The sequence below is a fragment of the Rhea americana genome, unplaced genomic scaffold, assembly GCF_003343005.1.
Source record: "Rhea americana isolate MKP2758 unplaced genomic scaffold, rheAme1 scaffold_63, whole genome shotgun sequence".
NCBI lineage: Eukaryota > Metazoa > Chordata > Aves > Rheiformes > Rheidae > Rhea > Rhea americana.
The window spans coordinates 1924411-1943823 of NW_028186790.1; the positions used below are offsets into that span (position 1 = coordinate 1924411).

The window sequence follows — 19413 nt, forward strand, 5'->3', positions numbered from 1 at the left end:
TGACAGGCTGGGTAGATGAGGGGAGAGCAGTGGGCATTGTGTCCCTTGACTTCAGCAAGGCTTTTGACACTGTCTCCCATAACATCCTCCTAGGCAACTCAGGAAGTGTGGGTTAGACAAGTGGACAGTGAGGTGGATGGAGAACTGGCTGAAAGGCAGAGCTCAGAGGGTCGCCATCAGTGCCGTGGAGTCTGGTTGGAGGCATGTGGCTAGTGGCGTCCCCCAGGGCTCAGGACTGGGTCCCATCCTGTTCAACTTCTTCATCAATGACCTGGAGGAGGGGACAGAGTGCCTCCTCAGCAAGTTGGCGGATGATCCTAAGCTGGGAGGAGTGGCTGATATGCCAGAGGGCTGTGCTGCCATTCAGAGAGACCTGGACAGGCTGGAGAGCTGGGCAGAGAGGAACCTCATGAGGGTCAACAAGGGCAAATGCAGAGTCGTGCACCTAGGGAGAAAAAAACCCAGGCACCAGTACAAGCTGGGGGCTGACCTTGTGGAGAGCAGCTYTGCAGAGAAGGACCTGGGAGTGCTGGTGGATGACAAATTGATCATGAACCAGCAATGTGCCCTTGTGGCCAAGAAGGTCAATGGCATCCTGGGATGCATTAGGAAGCGTGTTGCCAGCAGGTCGAGGGAGGTGATCCTGCCCCTCTACTCAGCCCTGGGAAGGCCTCATCTCGAGTCCTGTGTCCAGTTCTGGGCTCCCCAGGACAAGAGAGACATGGAGCCACTGGAGAGAGTCCAGTGTAGGGCTACAAAGATGATCAGGTCTGGAGCATCTGCCCTGTGAGGAAMRKCTGCGAGAGCTGGGCCTCTTCAGCCTGGGGAAGAGCAGCCTGAGGGGGGATCTGATCAATGTGTACAAGTACCTGAAGGGAGGGTGTCAAGTACCTGAAAAGAGTGTCAAACTCTTCTCTGTTGTCCCGTGTGACAGGACAAGAGGCAATGGGCAAAAATTGAACCACAGGAAGTTCTGCCTGAATATGACGAGGAATTTCTTCCCTGTGAGAGTGACAGAGCACTGGACCAGGTTGCCCAGAGAGGTTGTGGAGTCTCCTTCTCTGGAGATATTCAAAGCCTGGCTGGATGCAACCCTGTCTAACATGCTCTAGTTGACCTTGCTTGAGCAGGGAGGTTGGACTAGATGATCTCCAGAGGTCCCTTCCTACTCTACCCATTCTGTGATTCTGTGAGAGTTACAACACTGTTTCGTATAATTATACCTTTAAAGTACCAATATCATACCTTGCTGTGCATCTTTGACTGCATTTGGACTCAAAATGCATTAATGATGCATGCAAGAAGGCATACCCATGAGGTTGTGGAGTCCTGACCCTGATACTATACTAAACTTCCTGGCAGGATAAACAAAATTGACTACTGTCTGGATTATGCCAGAAGGCCTTGCTTTGTGCTTTGAGAGAAAGGGAAGGTATATGGGGAAAGCCTTTGGAAACTGCAATCACAGACTAATATCCTCAGACAAGGAGCACAGAGCTAGGGTTGAACAGGCAGTGGCGCAGACAGTCCTAGTTCTGCCATTTCCCAACTCCTGCCCAAAAAATGCACATTAAAAGACCATTACAGATACAAGATTCAAGAACCATTTGCTGCCTGCAGTTGGCCCACATTTGTCTATAGTGGGAATTTCCCTCCTACCTGGACTGGCTTACAAAGCCATCTCTTTGTAGAGTGGTGGAGCCACTTCTAATCATCTTAACAAGTTAATTTCCTTCAGAATCTTGTCATCTGTGCTTTGCACCTGGTTGACTGCTCATGGCGTGCTCAGAAGCCGATGCTCTACTAAATGCAAAGTTATTTTCTGCTAGTATTAAATTTTTTGCACACATACTATATAGTAACTGCTTCATCTTTGTCTTCTTATCAGACCTGTATTATGCCTCACTCACAAACCAAGATAAGGGCTCCCTTTTTCGTGGGCATTTTTCATGTCTATAACTTTCCAAATCACATCAGAAGTGTCTTCTTTAAAAGGCAAAACTCCATTCTTAGATATGGCCTTTCTGTTGTTTGAAGATGTTATTATTGTCATATTTGCTTTGTGGGATTAAGGCTGCTTAAGTGTTTACACAAATTTTAAACTAAAATTAGCATTTTAAAAATAACAAAATTGGAAACTTTAGATATATCTTTTTAAATCCTTCTGAATGGGTTTGTCTCATTTTATAAGGAAAATGTATAAGGGTCATATCTGATCCTTCAGGCAGCTGATGCAAATGAGCAGTTCAGTTGATTTATTTCATCTGAAAAATCAAGCCCCGTATTCATGGGCTTTGCCATTCCATGAAATTCAAAAATAAGAGGTGCAAGAATTAGAGTAGATTAACCTTGTAGCTTGCTTTGTAAACCTGATCCTGTCCATTTCTAGATTTACTGAACGTTGAGATGAAAGAAATGAGAGACGAATAGATTTCAGCACTTTGCAGAATCAAACCCAAACTCAGGGTGCACGTTGGATTAACTGTCTCTGGTTTTCTCTAGCTCAACCAAACAAGGAAAAAAATCCCTCAGCTGCTCCAATGACCTTCATCCTTCCCTCTGACAAACCTCCTCATCATTTTCTCTCTCTTCCCACAAAGTCCTTTTCTCCATTATTCAAGATCCATACACAAGATCAAGTAGCAAAGTCCAGCCCCCAAACTCCCAATAGTTGTCATCCCTAATTTTCATGATGAGCTAAGGCCAGTTCTTCACATGAGCCTATTTTCCTAAACACTCTACAAACATTTTGATGAGAAATAGTCACTATATCTACAATTCTGTAATCCAAGTAGCAAGAGGAAGGGCAAGGTATCATTTCACTAACAGCTTGCCGTTCCATTCTCTGAACTCCAGTGCCTCTTGTATCACGTCAACTTTCCTCTTGTTTCTGGTGTTTTGAAGAGGACAGATGTGGCCAGGCAGCAGGAGGCCAAGTCAGTAATGTTTTTCCTGCTCAAGGACCATAATAGTCTTTGGCTCTTCAGTGCTGTTTTTAGCAGCCAGGACAGCAGGTGTTCAGCACACCTTCTGCCATTTTTAYAGGCTGTATTCAACCATAACATTTGTAAGCTCATAACTGAACTGCTGAAGTTGCTCCCATACTTACCTGATTTACCAGCTATGCCACAGAATGTAAAGCTAAAAATTCACGTGTAAGGGAGACAATGCAAATGGAGCAAACTTCCACTGTGGTTGTGTGGGGCCTTCTATGCTTGCAGGAGATGACAGCAAAGGATCAGATACTTCAACTTTCAACTTTCTGTAAAAATTGTAGTATGGTGCTTACTACTGAAAAATGTACTGGGCAGGACAGCTTTAGAGCTGCAGAGAGTTTTCTCATAGAAAGCTATAACCGCAGGCACACATTAGTTTTAAAACAGTTTGAGCAGGCTCAGATAACGGGATAGCTGCTGTAACACTTACACGTGAACAGCAAAGGCACCCAGCAAGGTGAATCGATAGATGTCAAACTTTGTGCTGCCACAGAAGTATCTGAGTTGTGTAAGTTAACTCTGATATTTCCATGCTACGTGCAGACATGATAATTCACTTAAAGCTATCTTTTTAAAAATTATATGTCTCATCTACATTATTGGGACTTGTTCTCCCAATCCATTGAGAAGGATCACACATTCAAAATGGTGAATTGTCCAAAAGAAGTGGAATCATACTGCAGGGATGCCACTGGCTACTGAGGGTGCCCAAATGACCACAGTGACTATATTGTCATGWTAGCATACCTCTAGGGTCAGGTTTGCACACTTTATTCCTACCAAATTATCTGTGTATTATCTCATTAATGCACTGTCCAGTCTTCTCTCTGTAAGAGGCTGATTCTGAGACGATAGATATAAGAGTCGTGTTGCACAAATTTATGAGCAAATCTGTGTATGTGTCTCTGTGGTAAGCATTCATTCATGCAGATACTGGTATGCATTTGTTTAAAAATAAGAACTATTTATATTAAGAATGATTTMTTTTATTCAGCTGAAATCCAAGCCTTAATAAGAGCTTTTGATAAGAGGATTTAAAATTTAATATGGCAATATGTAGAAAACTTCTTTTATCATTTTTAAATAGGTGCTGCTATTCAGTTTCAATTATTTCTGTCCTTGATTTCCTATGAAGAAAATGGTAAATCAGTGCATTCATCTTTTCTGAACCTTATTTACTCAATTTTATTGAACATTATTATTTGACAGAGACACCTTAAAAGGAACTGAGATTAAGCTCCTTTATGAAAAGCATTATACATTCATATAGCAAGAGAAAATGCTTGACTCAAAGAAATTACAACAGAAATAGACAACAAGCATATTACTGTTCTGATTTCGCAGATTGAGAACTTWTGCAGCAAGATGACACCAGATGCCTAAGGCCAGTATTGGTGGCCAGAGCAGAGGTGAGTTCAAGCCCTAAGACCCTTGGTATATGCTTACCAGGCTAAGGGATGGAGCTCTTGATCAGCCCCCACCAATCCATGGCATGCCTGCTAACGTGCCAAGTCCACCCCTGTGGTTTTATTTGGGTGCCGTGACTCACAGCAGAGAGGCAGAAAGGAKCAAATTCTTGAACTGCTTCGGATACAACTGATGAAAGCTTCTCATCAACCAGAGTGGCAATCAAAGGGGTGCATTTCTCCAGCCGTGGCTCACTTGGTGGTTTGCCTTTGCACTGGGATATGTAGGGGCCTCAGTTCTCCCATCACCAGACCCCCGTGGAAACCACAGCGGAGAGCTGAGAGGTGCCAGCCATCTGCAGGGGATGATGTGAACAGTATGAGTTCCTCCCAGGGCAAAATCAAACAGGTGAGCACACACCACCTTCAGTGTCTTCTTAATGTCGCCCATTTGACTTCCCTGAAATGGCTGGCTGAGAGGTTTTCCAAGAACCCACCATTTCCTAGTCACTAAAGGCAATAGATAATTAATGTCTAAGTCTACGAATTACAATTCAGGTTGTTCCCACTTCCACGTAGCATAAAACTCCCTGTCTATTGCCTCTGCCATGCTTTCTGCGACTAAAAAAGCTCCCATGCAGCGATGGGACACTAGATGTGGGGAGACAGTATTAAGTAGCCCTTGTAGAAATATCCTTCAAGCCAGGAGTGTAACCTTAGGAGCATTCTTTCTCATTGTGTCTGTTCTCTATGAAACGTCTATAAAGTGCTTCACATTCCTCTGCACTAAACCAATTTTTAGGATATAGTCAAAAGAAGTCTAAAAGTCTCTTGTTCCCTGTAAATAAGTTTGAGTTCTGTAGAAAGTATCTGTCTGTTTTTATCTTTTGTAACATTGTGCCAGCTGAAAGTCTGTCCCCCGGGGCTTCTGACTGTCAAAGGAACACAAATATTTATGTCATATTTTCTCTGCAGCCAAACAACACCAAAAAGAGAAACTTCATATATTTTTTTCCAATATTAACTTTACTCAAGTTTGCAACTGTGAGTTGCAAGTCATTAAAGTACAACATTTTTCCCCAAAGGCTTACAACTCTAGAAGAACAACTACTTATTTCCTATTTTTCCTTTTGGGAAGCCTCTTATAAACTTAAATATAGTTGCAGGAAAGTTTTTGATAATAATTGATTCAGATTGCTCTTTCTCAGACTTGAAACGTTCTTTCCTAACAGTGCAGGGAAAGAGGCAATTTTAAGATAGCAGTACAGAAAACCTTCCAAACCTCAAAGAAAATAACATAGTGCAGCCCATCTCAGTAGTGCCAGATATCAGCAAAGACCCAGCACCTCACAAAAAATATATTTAAACACAGGCTAAACAGTATAAAATTTTAAACTTCATAAGGTGCTGTGAAGTTGTTGCTTAAGGTACACACAGTTAATGTAAGGAGAGGTTAAAGAGATGTATTGTCCTGTGTTACTCCCGCACAGGCTTGCCCCTTTCCTATGGGATATACTGCCTTATTTACAACATAAATGAGCACTGTGGCAGTTAAAGATGCCACATCAGGGCTACCTGTTGGCAGCTACCACCTACACCAGCGTCAGCAGAAATGAAAGCATGGGGACCGTGCCCTGGGCAYGTGGGTACGAAGCCTGGCAGCTGAGCTTGAGCTGACATTGACAGTAAATCTGTAGTAGAGCCRCGCTGGTGTGGGTACATATTTCATCATCTAGTTAATGCTGCTGGCAGTCATCTTAGAAAGAAGAGTGGAACAAGCATTAAGGGGGAGAGGGAGAAAAGAGGGGTTATCACGTATTAAAATTGCCACAAGAAAGTTTGTCAGATTTTAAATATCAAAACCCTATTTAATACCAAGTCTTTGCTGTCTACAGGTTGGGGTTGTCCTGCTGAAACAGATCTGGACACACACAGAATAGCACAGTGCTTTACTTTTCATGATTGTGAATGTACAAACCAGAGAAAGAAGATTAATTTGGCATCATACAATAAACAAGAACAATGCAAAGCAAATGCTAAAACTATAAGGAATAGGGATACAATGCAGATGCAGTGAGAATTGATGAAACTGCACCTTGCAGAGCTTAGAAAGTCACCTCAGAAGGATTTCATCAGTCTGCCYTTTTTTTGTGTGTGTGGCTAAAACTATGATGACTGCATGTAAAATAGGGAAAATGTTCTTTCTTTTATTGCTGAGGAACAAGACAAGGTGAGAGGAATGTGTAATAGTTACAAGAGAAGACAAAAACATGAAATAAAAAATATCTTCCTGGCCTTCCTCGTCAACGAAGCACTGAGTGCTCCTCACCTTCCATGGTGTTTTTTTCAGCCTTCATCCACTTACCTGTTTGACAGAGAATCTACTATTTCCCTTGCGTACCTAATCTGTAGTCAAAACATTCTCACCATTCCAGAACTCTTCACTATATCTAAACAATTTTGAAGACAGTTATGAAAATGACCTTGGCTTCCACCTTAACTAGGAAAACAGAAACCGCTATTCTGCACCAAGCTGAGGTACACCTAAGTCCAAGTACCTGACATGATCAGTGCTAGGGGCTGGAAAAGATATGAATACAGAATCCTTCCACAGATTGCTGTGGGATACTTTACCCCTCAAATGAGGCTTCCCCTCTAATCATTAGATATTGCTAATCCTTCAGCATGATGTTTGACATCACTTCCAAACTGTCCAAAGCATTTTGCAAAATATTCTTGTTATCCATGCAACTTCAGTTTGATTTTCTAATTTCTTGCATTTTTCATCTTAATTACACACTACAGAAAAACACTTTTTTTTTTCTTGGTTATGAATTGCTTCCCTCATAGCTCTCAATTGTCCGTAAATCTAGCCTATCTAAATTTTTTCTCTGGAAGATTTAATACTCCAGCCCAGAATATGCAAGCATTTCTTAGCAGTCAAATAAGCAATGTGATTCGTTTCTTACATTCTCTTTTTGTAACCAGGTATGTACAACATGTGAGGTTTTGGATTCTGAATGGTGGATTTTACAGTGGGTTCTTTGTTATGTGCTAGAAAGAAGAACAACTTCCTTGAAGAGGACCTGATGATGTCCATGGTCACTTCCCTGTATAATGCACATTCTCTAGTGTTTATACAGCCCTTCCACATGCTTTGAGTACCCATATTACATTGTAAACATTTAAACATTCATATATCTCTGATGACATTAGTATGATTTTCATTTAAGCTTCTCCCCTTTCACAGTGACCTTTGAATTGCTGCATCCCTTCATTTGTTATCCTCAAATTTCAGGAGTGGAGGGAGGGTTAGACCAAATATGATGAGATTTTAATTAAGACTTGATGTACTCTGGTTGTTCTTTTTATTTTGTTTCTATTCCTGTTTGTCCAACAGATTCAGTGCCATTACAGACAGAATCCCCAGGCCCTGTAGGATTAGAAATTTCAAGACAAGAGCACAGAATCAGAGCTGTAGCCTTCCACATTGTCAGGAAAATGAAACTAGAATAACACAGGAACAGCTCATTTCCAGTGGCACTCTATTGGAGATTAGATCAACTGCCCATGCTTAGCATCTCAAGTCATCTGAGAAGTGCTAGAGTATCCCAGCTGGCCTCCAGATGCCTCCGTATAATGGCACAGGTCTCAGATATGTTCTTTTTCCAATCTGCTACCCGCATGTGGATGTCTCAGATACTCTAAAGTATACTAAATGGCAGAAAAGGCTTACRACTGAGCCTCTCTGAATAGAGCCCAAGGTGTTTCTATATTGCAAACTTGCAATAAAATGCAGGAATACTCGAGCCAAATTTGAACAAGTTACCACTGGTGTGAAAAGCAGACTATGTGACTGCCAGTATACCAGTCAACAAAGCATTAATCAGATACCATTCTGTGGTCCTGATGCCATCTGGCCATGTCAGTCCCCTGAAACTCTTCTAGAGCCAAATGGCCACCGCCAGGCAGCTGGGATTGCTCACTGCCCTGTTCTAAATCCAAAGTAGGCCTGGGAATCGTTTGGAAGAGCTCTGGTTGTCCTGGGACACGACTGTGCTAGGCACCATCCTTACAATTTGATGATATAGATGACTAAATTTCAAGCTTGGATTTCTTTAAGAAATAAGAAATGTGTYGAGAAGTAGTGATAATTAATTATGAAGAGAATGAACTCTCATGTCTCTGATGCCTCAAAGAAAACACAGTCTTCTGGATTACATCTTTAAAAGAGTAACAAGACATACCAAAAGGTAGAGTTTTGAGATCAGGCAGCCTGCTTTACATCTTCCTAATAAAGATCGGAAGTGAYTAGATCTAAATCAGCTTTAACTGAGGGAATCTTGATATAATCAGTGAATGTTAGTCATACTAGCTAAAAATTTTTTAGTTAGAGTAAATCTTAGAAAACAAATATTGAGAAATATGGTTTTGGAGTGTCTTAATTGATTTAACTGTCCTTCAATGTACTTTATTCAACAGCACAAAGATAAAGCTGTATTCACATCTGAAATTGTTTCACTGATTCTGTTTTTTTCCATGAATTGTACTATAAGCTTTGTCCTGAAATTGAGTGAACATAGATTTACTCAGGAAATAGGGTCAGTAATGAAGAAATCGGTAGATGTGATCCCATGGGTCTATAATAATTTAGCTAGCATATCTAAAAGATTACCTTTTCCCTGAGGAATTTTTACAGTCACCTTTGTTGTCATCCCTCCTTTGCTAAGCGTGAAACCATTGATGTAGTAGGAGAGAAAGAGACTATGATTTATCAAGGATCCCAACAATACTTAACTTCACAAAACTGTGACATAGGCAGGCTGACCTGAACAACAGAMAAACAAAGTGACTGTAGGACTTTGGACATAGGTGTTTGACTAGGATAAATATTGCTGCATGATGACCATAGAGTAGCACTTTTAAAAATAGGCAGACAGGACTAATTAGGATAACAAAGTATGATTGTTCCTTCAGACTTTTTTTCTTCCTTCTCTTCTCTCTATCATCCTGGAAAGTTCATTTTTCAGAGTCACGTGAGAAGCATCACACTCCCTCTGAAGCAATGAGYGTGGGCAAGCAGCTTCACAGGCAGAGGCACACTCTTTGCATGCAGAGACATGTCTCTCTTTTCCCATCTTTATTCTCCTCTGTGGGATGTGCCACGGAGCATGCATTCAAAACCTAGGCAGGATTGCTCCTCTTCCCAGCAGAACCCAGTTGCCTGTTAGAACAAGTGAGACCGTGCTTAAGGTAAGGMGAGAAATCCTCCAGGGATTTCTGTGTATACCAGAGGAAAGGCCCTGATGGTAGTGCAAGACATTTGGGAGGGAGTCAGGAAAGAGATGCAGGGATCAGATCAAGATCAGGAGAGGACTGATAAAGGACAGACTATATTGACTATCATCAGACAGCTTATAGGCATAAACRTACAGCTATTAACAGCAAAGTGCAGTAATAGTAGCTCCCAGAGGGGGAAAGTGAGGCTTAAGCAACTATAAAAGACAAAAATATACCTGTTCCAAAAAGGTTGAGAACCACTGTCCTTGTGGATTCCCAGCATCAGCTACGGGATGAGGTGAAGATAGAAGAAGGATTTATCTTGTAGATATAAGACAGTTTTCCGTATCTAAATTTAGCTTCTTGGGCTAGTTCTATTGTCGGGAAGAAAAATGGGTGAGTTAGGCRAGTCCATAGGGTAATTTATTTCAGACATCAACCTTAGGATGAACTGAACAATTCTCAGAAGATATCTATTCCTCTCTGCGGACTATAACAAGCTCTAAGTGTCTAGCTCAGATTTTGGTGATCACACTGTCTCAGATTAAGACAAATCCTATGCAAAATAGCCTAGTGAAAACTTYTCAGACATTTTACCAACTATAACACACTTGCATTTAGGTAAGTTACTCATTTCTAAACAAACTAGTTTTTACCACTTTTGCATCAATTATTTTCTTCTTGAAGTGTACTTGCAAACTAGAAAGGTCTGAAACCTGCCTCAGACATATGATGGCATGTAATGTTACAGTACGAACATTGTTTAATGTTGCAATACTAATCAGCTCAAAGACCTCTGACTTTCAGAATCAAAAAAATAGTTAGGACACTTCCTACTTTGCAGCAATTTTCTTTTCATTGTAGTTTCATTTTGATTTTGATTTTCTTTCAACTGCAGAGTACTTAATTTTATTAACAGGGCACTRTTTCATAAAACTGCTATAATTTTGTATTCTCTGAAGATTTTTGTGAAAGAAACTCAACTGTCATCTTTGCAGAGCTCTCATGGATATCACCCTACTTGTTTCTATTTTATAATTTCATATCACTTAGACATCCTCCTTTTTATTCTGATCTCCTTTTTGGCTGCCATTTACAATACTTCCCAGCATGGTACAATTTACAATATTACTCCCGRTGGAATTTTGAGAAGGAATAAGCTGAAAAATCCTGATTCCAAACTTGCCCTTGAGACCTTGCCTGAGATGGCTGTGATCCAAATTTTAYTATCATCTCCCATAATTCTGCTGAAAGGTATTGCTCAAGCCTTAGCTCYATCATCACATTGGTCTGCTGGCAAATATGATCTGTGAGCCAATGTTAATCACACCATAATCTTTCCATAGGATCTTGGGTTTTAGATTGCGAKGTATCAAACACTTTACTCAAAAAAAGATGGATTATATTAACCACATGCATTTCACCCACCACTCTGTGATATCAAGAGAGGCCACAGTTTTTGTCGGTCATGATTAATGTCTCAAACTCATGGCACTTATCGCTCAGCAGGTTTCTTTCCCCAAAATACCTTTTCTATAGTCCCCTGCTAGTCATTCTAGCCTAYTGAAGTCAACCTAAGTGGCCACTCATTTCCCATGTGGTCTTAAACATCTACTGCACTATTTCCACTCAGATAGCTTCTCACTCATTTTCCAAGAGTTCTACTGTATTTTTCTCTAACTTGTGTGTTGCACTATAAATGGCACTTTCCAGAACTAGGACACAATCACTGTGTCTCAGAGAACGTAAAATTCAGAGGCCTTGTCTAGTCAGTTAGTGGATGTGCTCTGCTGCCACACCTCTATCAGAAAGTTATGGTAAATTATAAAAAGCAAGATGATTCAAATAAAGACAGTGAGGACGGAAGCCTTTTGCAAATGAAATGTTTTCCCAGTTTTAAAAACTATTAGAATTTGAAAAGCAGATTGAAAGAGAGCATGTAGGATAACAGAACCACCAACACTGGAGCGGTAGGTGAAAGCAGTAAATTTTGGTTGGCATTCAGATTAAAATAACCTTAATCCCAGGAAGATTAGAGAAGGGAGGCACAGAGAGAAGGAGGGAGAAACAAAATGCACAGTCATCTGTCACTGGAATTTTATAAACTAAAAGCCAGAAAACCAAATCAGCTAAGATTAATCTAGGCCTTAAACTGTGTATCACCCTTCATAACAGGCAGATAATTTGAATGTCAGAATAATAGAAACACAACAAAGAAACGAGAGGAGGAAGAGGCAGATGGGAAAACGTATGAAGGGAAGTTTTCTGCTACATGTGGACTAATAGAATGGAAAGGTTAACCAACAAGGATGAGTTCATAATAATTCAGGTGAGATTAAAGRCTGGTAGGAAAAGGTAATAGCTTTGAAGCTGTAGTGTAAAGGGAAAGGCAGACTCTCACTTTCCAGCCACTTTCCCACATCACTGCCCACCTGCAAGACAGACCTCTTAGAGACACATGGAGCCAGCAGCTAYGCCTAGGACACCAAAGTGTTATACACTGCAGAACATGCTGCCACCGGACCTAGCCAACATGCTATTTGGCCTGACTAAGCTCCTCAACACAGAGCTTGAGCATATCTGGGACTCATCCTTGTGAGTCTCTCTCCATCAGTACAATGATGCTAAAACGTCGTTATTGTTACCTTATCTCACCCCAGTTTAGCTCTCTAGATAATGTTCAACACYAGCTTCAGTTTTCTGCATATCAGTATGGGGCACATTTTTTGCTGAATAAAAGTGTGCCACTTTCCCTTTCAGATTTATTCTTTCTGACAAACAAAGACTATAAATAAATAACAGAAAAACAGAGTCAAGTATGTTCCTGAATAGCAAAGAGCAGCTTTGCCACTTCTAATTACACTTTGTCTATAAACTTATTTCCTTTTATTGCTGGATCATGCCATTCTCTGCTCAGGAACTGCAGTGATTTGAGAGTTAKTGAGCCATTAGCACATTTCAGAGAGGAAGATTTTTGTTTCCCAGGGTAAAGTAAAACAGTGCAAACAGGTAAGCAGAGAAAGAGATAGACCTTTGCCTAAAGAGCAGGTTGAGAGCTACTTGTACAAAGACATTTTAGTGGGTAGCAGATATCACATTTACAGTGACTTACTGTACACCTTTAAAGCAGGATACTTTTGGTACCACCCCACAACGATGGTTGAATAGTGCATTGCACTTTTCAATAAAGATCAAACAAAACCATAGTTATCCATGGTCTTGATATCAACTGAAGTACAAGGCACTGAAGATAACACTGCAGTCAGAGGAACTATGTTGACTTAGACTGCTTGGATCCCATACAATACCATTAATCAATCTTCTTTTGTTCACGTTGCTCATGCTTGGCAGTGTGCAGCTCCCATTCAGTCTCTGCATTGTATTAGCACTACTGTAAGGAGGCTTTTTTTGCTGTGGGGATTGCAGTGATTCTTAGTAGGATGAGTTGGGCACCCAGCCATGGTCACCTAGAGTCCTTCTAGGCAGCAATGGCCTCCGATGCCAATAAGATGGAAATTTCATCCTGCCAAGCATCAGTGCTTGTTATTGCTTTTCTCCGTTTTYGTAGCCCTTTGCCTCTGACTGGGAGGCCTTAACGCAACCGTAGTTCCTACACATGTGTTAGTCACATCTCCACCTGAGGAGACATTCTTAACACTAACGGTGTCTCTGTTCTTTATAAAATAATATCTTTACTTTATAGGTCAAGTGAAAGGAGAAATTAATGCAAGTTAATGAGGTGTATTGATCTGCCGGTGATGGGGTCTATAAAAGTTGATGAAGTCCCTCATGTGGTGCACCCTTTCCCATAGAAATAAACGTTASTTTGCAATTTGTGGTCACCTTTTGAAGTCAGGTAGAGGAGAAAGAGTTTGCAGCTTTGAGTCAGTGCTTCCTATAAAGGAGAACTGAAAAGTTAGCAGACTRAAGGCAAGAAACGACCTTTTCAAATGAAAGTCTGGTTCTGCCACTCTTATCAAGATCCAACAGCTCTTTGCTGTGCTCACGTCAGAGTGGCTACTGCAGCAAGTGAAGGTCTCAAATTCTATTCCTTTCTAACCTATTTCTACCAGAGGTAAGAGAAATATGAAACACAATCATTTTAAGAGGGAGGCAAACTGTAAARCATACATTTTTAGAGGAAGCTGATAGACTCTAGGTACTCATTTTGGGAAATAGAGTCAGAAATACTTATGGGAGCTGGGAACATAGTCCTTTATGCTTTAAATGCAGGATCTGGATTGTGCAATAAGGTAGACGGCTTCAGAGGGAGACAACTTTCTGCTCTGCCAAAGACTATGTGGCCTGAAGRTAAGTACTCTTGCAGTGTCTGTTCTCAGACCATACACTGAGGACAGTAGCACTTCTGCAGCTTCCTTCCTAGCTGTGAGAGTGAGGGTTGCTTTTAYGAGACAATGGGAAAGGTTGAAAAGAGTAAGAAATCTTCAGCTTTTTTGACAAAGTTTTCCATTTGGATTCACAATTAATATTATTATAGCACTCCAAATTCAGGAATCAATTCACCATTGTGAYGGAGTCTACAGATCCTTCACAGCATTTCCAGAATTAATTGATAGGTAACTTGGACAAACAATGGACAAGAGATGTGATCTTACCCAGTTAGTCAACTAGCTGTCTCAATTTTTTTAACGTGAAAGTAMGGAATTTTGTTTTAATGACAAACAACTTTCACACAGCTTCCTTCCCAGTGAATCCATTTGAATACTCTGATATTGCTTTGTTACACAACAGGGAAGATATGGCCTGTTCTACAGAAGTGCACTCCAAACAAAAGCATTTTTGCTAGCTCACTGAGCAGGCAAATTGACATTGTAGTATCCGCAGATCAGCAAAGGGAAGCACACTTTGAGCTGGCTACCCCGTGGTAGCTCATCCAGTGAGTTCTGAAAAAGCCAGTGCCATGTCCAGTCTTTTGGGAATATCGTGGAAGGGACTGAAAAAAAATACCACATTAAGCTTTTTCTTCCATAGACAGCTGTTTTCACTGAAGCTCTTGCTTTTCTCTTCTTATCAGGTTGTTTGGTTTTCCTGAGCTCAACATACAGCAAATATGTCCTCCTGCTCAGACCTGAAGCCCACAGTGGACAATCCACTTCTCAAGGGCACTGGCAATATCTAGTAGATGGACAARGTCCAAAAGCACAGGAGAATTTTCTTAGGGGAAATACAAGCACTCAGGATCATTTAATCATRTTTCAAGTGCAATGCATGCTTGTGCAACCAGCTGCCCCTGGCAAATGTCAGAGTGGACATCACAAGAGAGGAATTTTCAAACACAAACACCACCCTGTACACACAGTCTTCCCCGTGGAGGAAAGACAAGAGAAAGGATGGCAGGTATTAGCCACATTATTTCAAAAGATGCTAGAAGATATCTAACACATAACTCCTACCTCCCTGATCACAGCCATACTACAGTAATATGAATAGAGAAGAGCTGAGTGACCACACATGAACAGCTGAGCCCTTCTTGYGCTCCTCAGTCAGACAGAAAGAGACAGAGAGAAAAAAAGATGAAGCAAAAAYTGCTAGGCAACAGTTAATAACTATTAATAACAAACCTCTTTCAGCATAGCTTTAGGGTTTTTTTAAAAAAAAATGATTAAATGTTTTGTATTGAAAAAACTTCATTTTATTCTTTCCCCTTTAGAGCTTCCTTCATTCCAAAAGTGCTTAAACAGTCTTTGATTTCCCTGAAGTGCTGCTACTCCAGTGCTGATGGCCAGAACATTAAGTCTGTCTCCTCCAGTTCCAGACTGCTTCTCCTCTGAAGGATGCCACAGTTTACCACGAAGTAGAAACARGTAGAGCTCAAATCCTTTCTGCAGGCAATGCTCATTAGTGATGACAACTGCTGGCAATRTAATTGGGGAACCTGAGTTGCCACACAGTAGAAAAGAGTAAACTGTTTGGTTCAGGTAAGTCAGGAAATTGGTCACACAGCACAGTGAGTCCCCAATTTCCTGAAGTGCTATATAYAAAAGTTTGAGGCATAAAACATCAAGAGTGGGCATAATCAAGAACAGTACATTGATAAAGGTCAAGAGAATCCACTTTTAAGAGGCTGCTTTTTATCTCTCTTACAGCTCCTCTCCTCTCAACTCTTTTCTCGCCATTATGCAGATTTTTCCATTCTTCAAGAATCAAGAGTATGTCACCATATGCTAGCAATGCTTTGCATTTCTGCAACACGTCTTATCAGAAAAATAGAAAGGACTTCAAAGGCTTAAAAATGCTTGTMGGAACTTGACAAAGACAGAAAGGTGGAAGCTCAGAGCTGCCAAGTGCCTACCCAACATGAGAGAGATACACAGGGTCATCTGTTCATATACTTCAGATCATCATCAAGTAATGCATATAAGCAKATGCATACCTTTCTTTTAATTGCCAGTCCAGCTGATATCAAAATAGAACTGGAGTTAGCAAGTACTTAAATATATATGCTGTGCAAATGGGTTCTCTATAACCTACCACTTCACTTTTGTCACATGAGACCATCCAGAGGAGGGGAAAGCATCACACCAATGCAGCTGAAGTGCAGACGAATCTTAATTAGGTTTTGTGTTATTGCTGGATATCACAATGCTAATGCAGTGCTATTCAAGGATACTTGGAAGTCCTCTTTTGCTTTCAGTAAAGAAAAGGTTTCCAGCTTATGTATCTTGTAGTACGGGCCAGGGTGAAAAAAAAAATATCAATTRGGTTACTAACACGTATCAGCAAGGCAAGCAAGCAAAAGGAAACCCATGGCAAGCACCACCTGCAGTAAAGCGTTCAGGCATTACTCTGAAAGAGTCAGAATATGCAGCTAAATGTCTTCCTGGATTTAGCCTTTCAAAACGGTAGCAGTATCTTCTCTGCTAATATTCCAGGGGAAGTGTATTTCACTTCAACATGTAGCTGCTGTTTTGCCTTCAATATTGCTCTTTTACCATATGTTTTCTATGAAAGGCAGTAGAAAATGGAATTATGCAGCGGTGCTAGGGATGTGATTTTACATATTAGACATTTAGTTTATGGCATACATCTTAAATTTGTTATGGATTTTTTTTTTCACACTCCAGGAAAAATTTACAGCTTGGGGAAAAAGAGTCTTCTCTGCTTAAATGTTCATTGCAAGGTTAACATTCCTTTAATATTTTTTCTAATTGGTCTTATCAATTTGGCTCTGTACGATGTTATTGCACTTATCATCCTTTGCAAACAGTTAGATCCATATATAGTTTGATTCTGTATTTGCCATATGCTGTGCAAAAAGCATTTATTTGCATATTTATATCCTGCTTGTGTTCCTTTGTTGTCATTGCTAGTAATGCTCCTTTCATCTTTTGTACATTCCCTTCACTGAAACTTAATAAGCATCTGGTGTTTCTCCAAAATAAATTCATCCTCAATAGTTACTAACAGTATTCTGCATTTGACCTTCAGATACCACACAATCTGTGTTTAAAATGAGAAAATACTGTTGTTCATACCGTCCCCTATGCCCTGCCTTTTCCTCTCATTTTCGTTTGCCCATCACAATGGCACTGTACCCTGTGGTATACACATCTTAAAATAGTCATAGTTATTTTAAATTTTCTTCTCTGCTGTCATTTCTTATGTAATTGCCTTACTGYGACACCTTCACTCAACTTTTCCATTTGAAGCATAGTTCCTCTTTGAGATGGAGGACACTGAAATTATCCCCAGTCCTATAAAACAGGGCTAGTTACAAGGATAGCTGCAGGAAGGATTTGAGCTTAGTAATGTCTCTATCAAGACCTGTAATGTAAGCTTTATAAAAAGGGACGAGAAAGCAAGCAAGTATAAAACAGCCCATCCTCTGGTATAGCCTTGMAGTTTCTAGTAAGCTGCAGTTTAGGGGCTATCAAAGCTAAATGCATTTTTTCCCCCTATTTATTCATCTGATTACTTTTTGAGACTGTGTTTATCTTTGGTCTCTGCAACATATTACAGTTATGAGTCCCACATTACCCATCTTGAAGCACTGAAGAAACTTCACCCAGGTGGACCAAGAAGTTAAAAGACGTTTTCACTGTAGTTCATAACTAGATGGGGAAAGTATTTCTACTAACAAGAGGACCTTAGAGGGGTAATAAGTTTCAACAGAAGCTAAAGTTAGACAATACAGACTAGGAATACTCTGTATTTTTCTTTTAAACTGCAAATGCAGTTAACCAGTAAAACAAAGTATTGTAGAACCTCAGAGACTATGAAGTCTTTAAAAGTGGATTGGAAAGTTTTCTGACAGAAATTCACTAGCTTTTCCACACATGAGTCCAACCCACAAACCAACTAGTCGAATTTTCTGGACTGTATTCAACAGAGGGTCRTTTCAGAGATCCAGCCAGGCCACCTTAAATGTCTGATTTCAAGCTTTGTCCAAGACCTGTTGGTATTGCTTCCTGAGACAGCACACCATCAGGAACTGATGCATCTTTTTCTTAAAGGTGGGTAACTTTAAGAACCTACCTATTATGCACATGATTTTTTAAGCTTCACCATAGTAGAAGCAGAGGGTCTTTCTGGCAGGAGAGACAGGCGAAGGAGAAAGCTCAGCCCACCRCCGCAGACAGCCACAGTTCAGAGAGCGGCGGCTACCGCTCAGGCTGAGGGAGACAGGGGCTGTGATTAGAGAAGAGCAGGAGCCAGGTAGTGTAGAGTCTGGATTAGGGCTGTAAAACTGAGGAGTTATGGTCTCAGGTGGAAAAGCCATAGAGAAAAGCTCAGGCCCATCACACTGCTCTAATGTACTATGCAGCTCTACTCATACAGGGCTAGAATAACTATTTTGGCTCTGCATTGTGTTGCTTTTCAGAACTCAAATACCAGAACAATTAGCCGCATGTCAGGCACAACAGGAGTTTTAAAGTCTTTTCCAATCTTGCGTTATTGGAATCAAGGATAAAATTATCTGTGTTTCTAGGCCTACCCTTTTCAAAAGGCAGCATTTTCCTGCTATTTCCAAGCTATCCTAAGTTGTTCTTCAAAATCATCCAGAGAAAAAATAGTAAATACTTTAGAAAAATTTCTAGTTGAATTCCAGTAGTTCAGGTATACAGAGTAGGTACATAGCTTTTCTGTCCTTTTTACTTTTAATTTCACAGAACAGTAAAAACTCACTGTAAGCTATGTTTCCAGTTAATATGAAATTCAACATTTTCTAAATCATGATTTTGAGAAATCAGCTAGCAGATGATATATAAACATCATTGAGCTTTGATTATCAGTTTTTTAATTCAGATTTTCAGTTTGATACAAGTTTAAAGGGGTTGTGAGCAACCAGGTGGCACTTTCCAACCACATACATTGTTAGTCTGCTGCAGYTGTGAGGCAAAACTTATTGGTGTCACAGTAGCTAATGTCAATGCATTTTATACTGTAATTGAAAGGAGCAGCAGACTGCACCTTGCCATTTACTGTGGTTCACCTCGCCAGTAGTAACTAATCAAGGTGCAGCAACACAGCTGCTTACAGTTGCATGCCTATGACTTGATGCAAAATCCAAGCCTGGATGGACCTAACATACTTTGCATCAGGAGAGAATCTATCAGCAGAGGTATTTCTATGGCAGAAAGGTCAGTCKGCATTATCCAGGCTAATTCAGTTTGTCAAGCTTGCACAGGGATAACTAGGACAAAGTCTGGCTTTGCTGAACCTGAGATCTATTGAATTAGATCAGTAGGAGGTCCTGGMCTCAAAGCTTG

General features: G+C 40.5%; 1 long non-coding RNA gene across 1 annotated transcript in view; it reads right to left on the bottom strand.

Moving 5' to 3' along the window:
* Window positions 1-4319: 4319 nt before the first annotated feature.
* Window positions 4320-19413, bottom strand: part of LOC146586977 (uncharacterized) — a 58605-nt gene continuing 43511 nt past the window's right edge. Inside the window, exon 4 of the long non-coding RNA XR_014897736.1 lies at window positions 4320-4758. This is a non-coding gene — a long non-coding RNA (uncharacterized LOC146586977). The remainder of the gene's footprint in view (window positions 4759-19413) is intronic.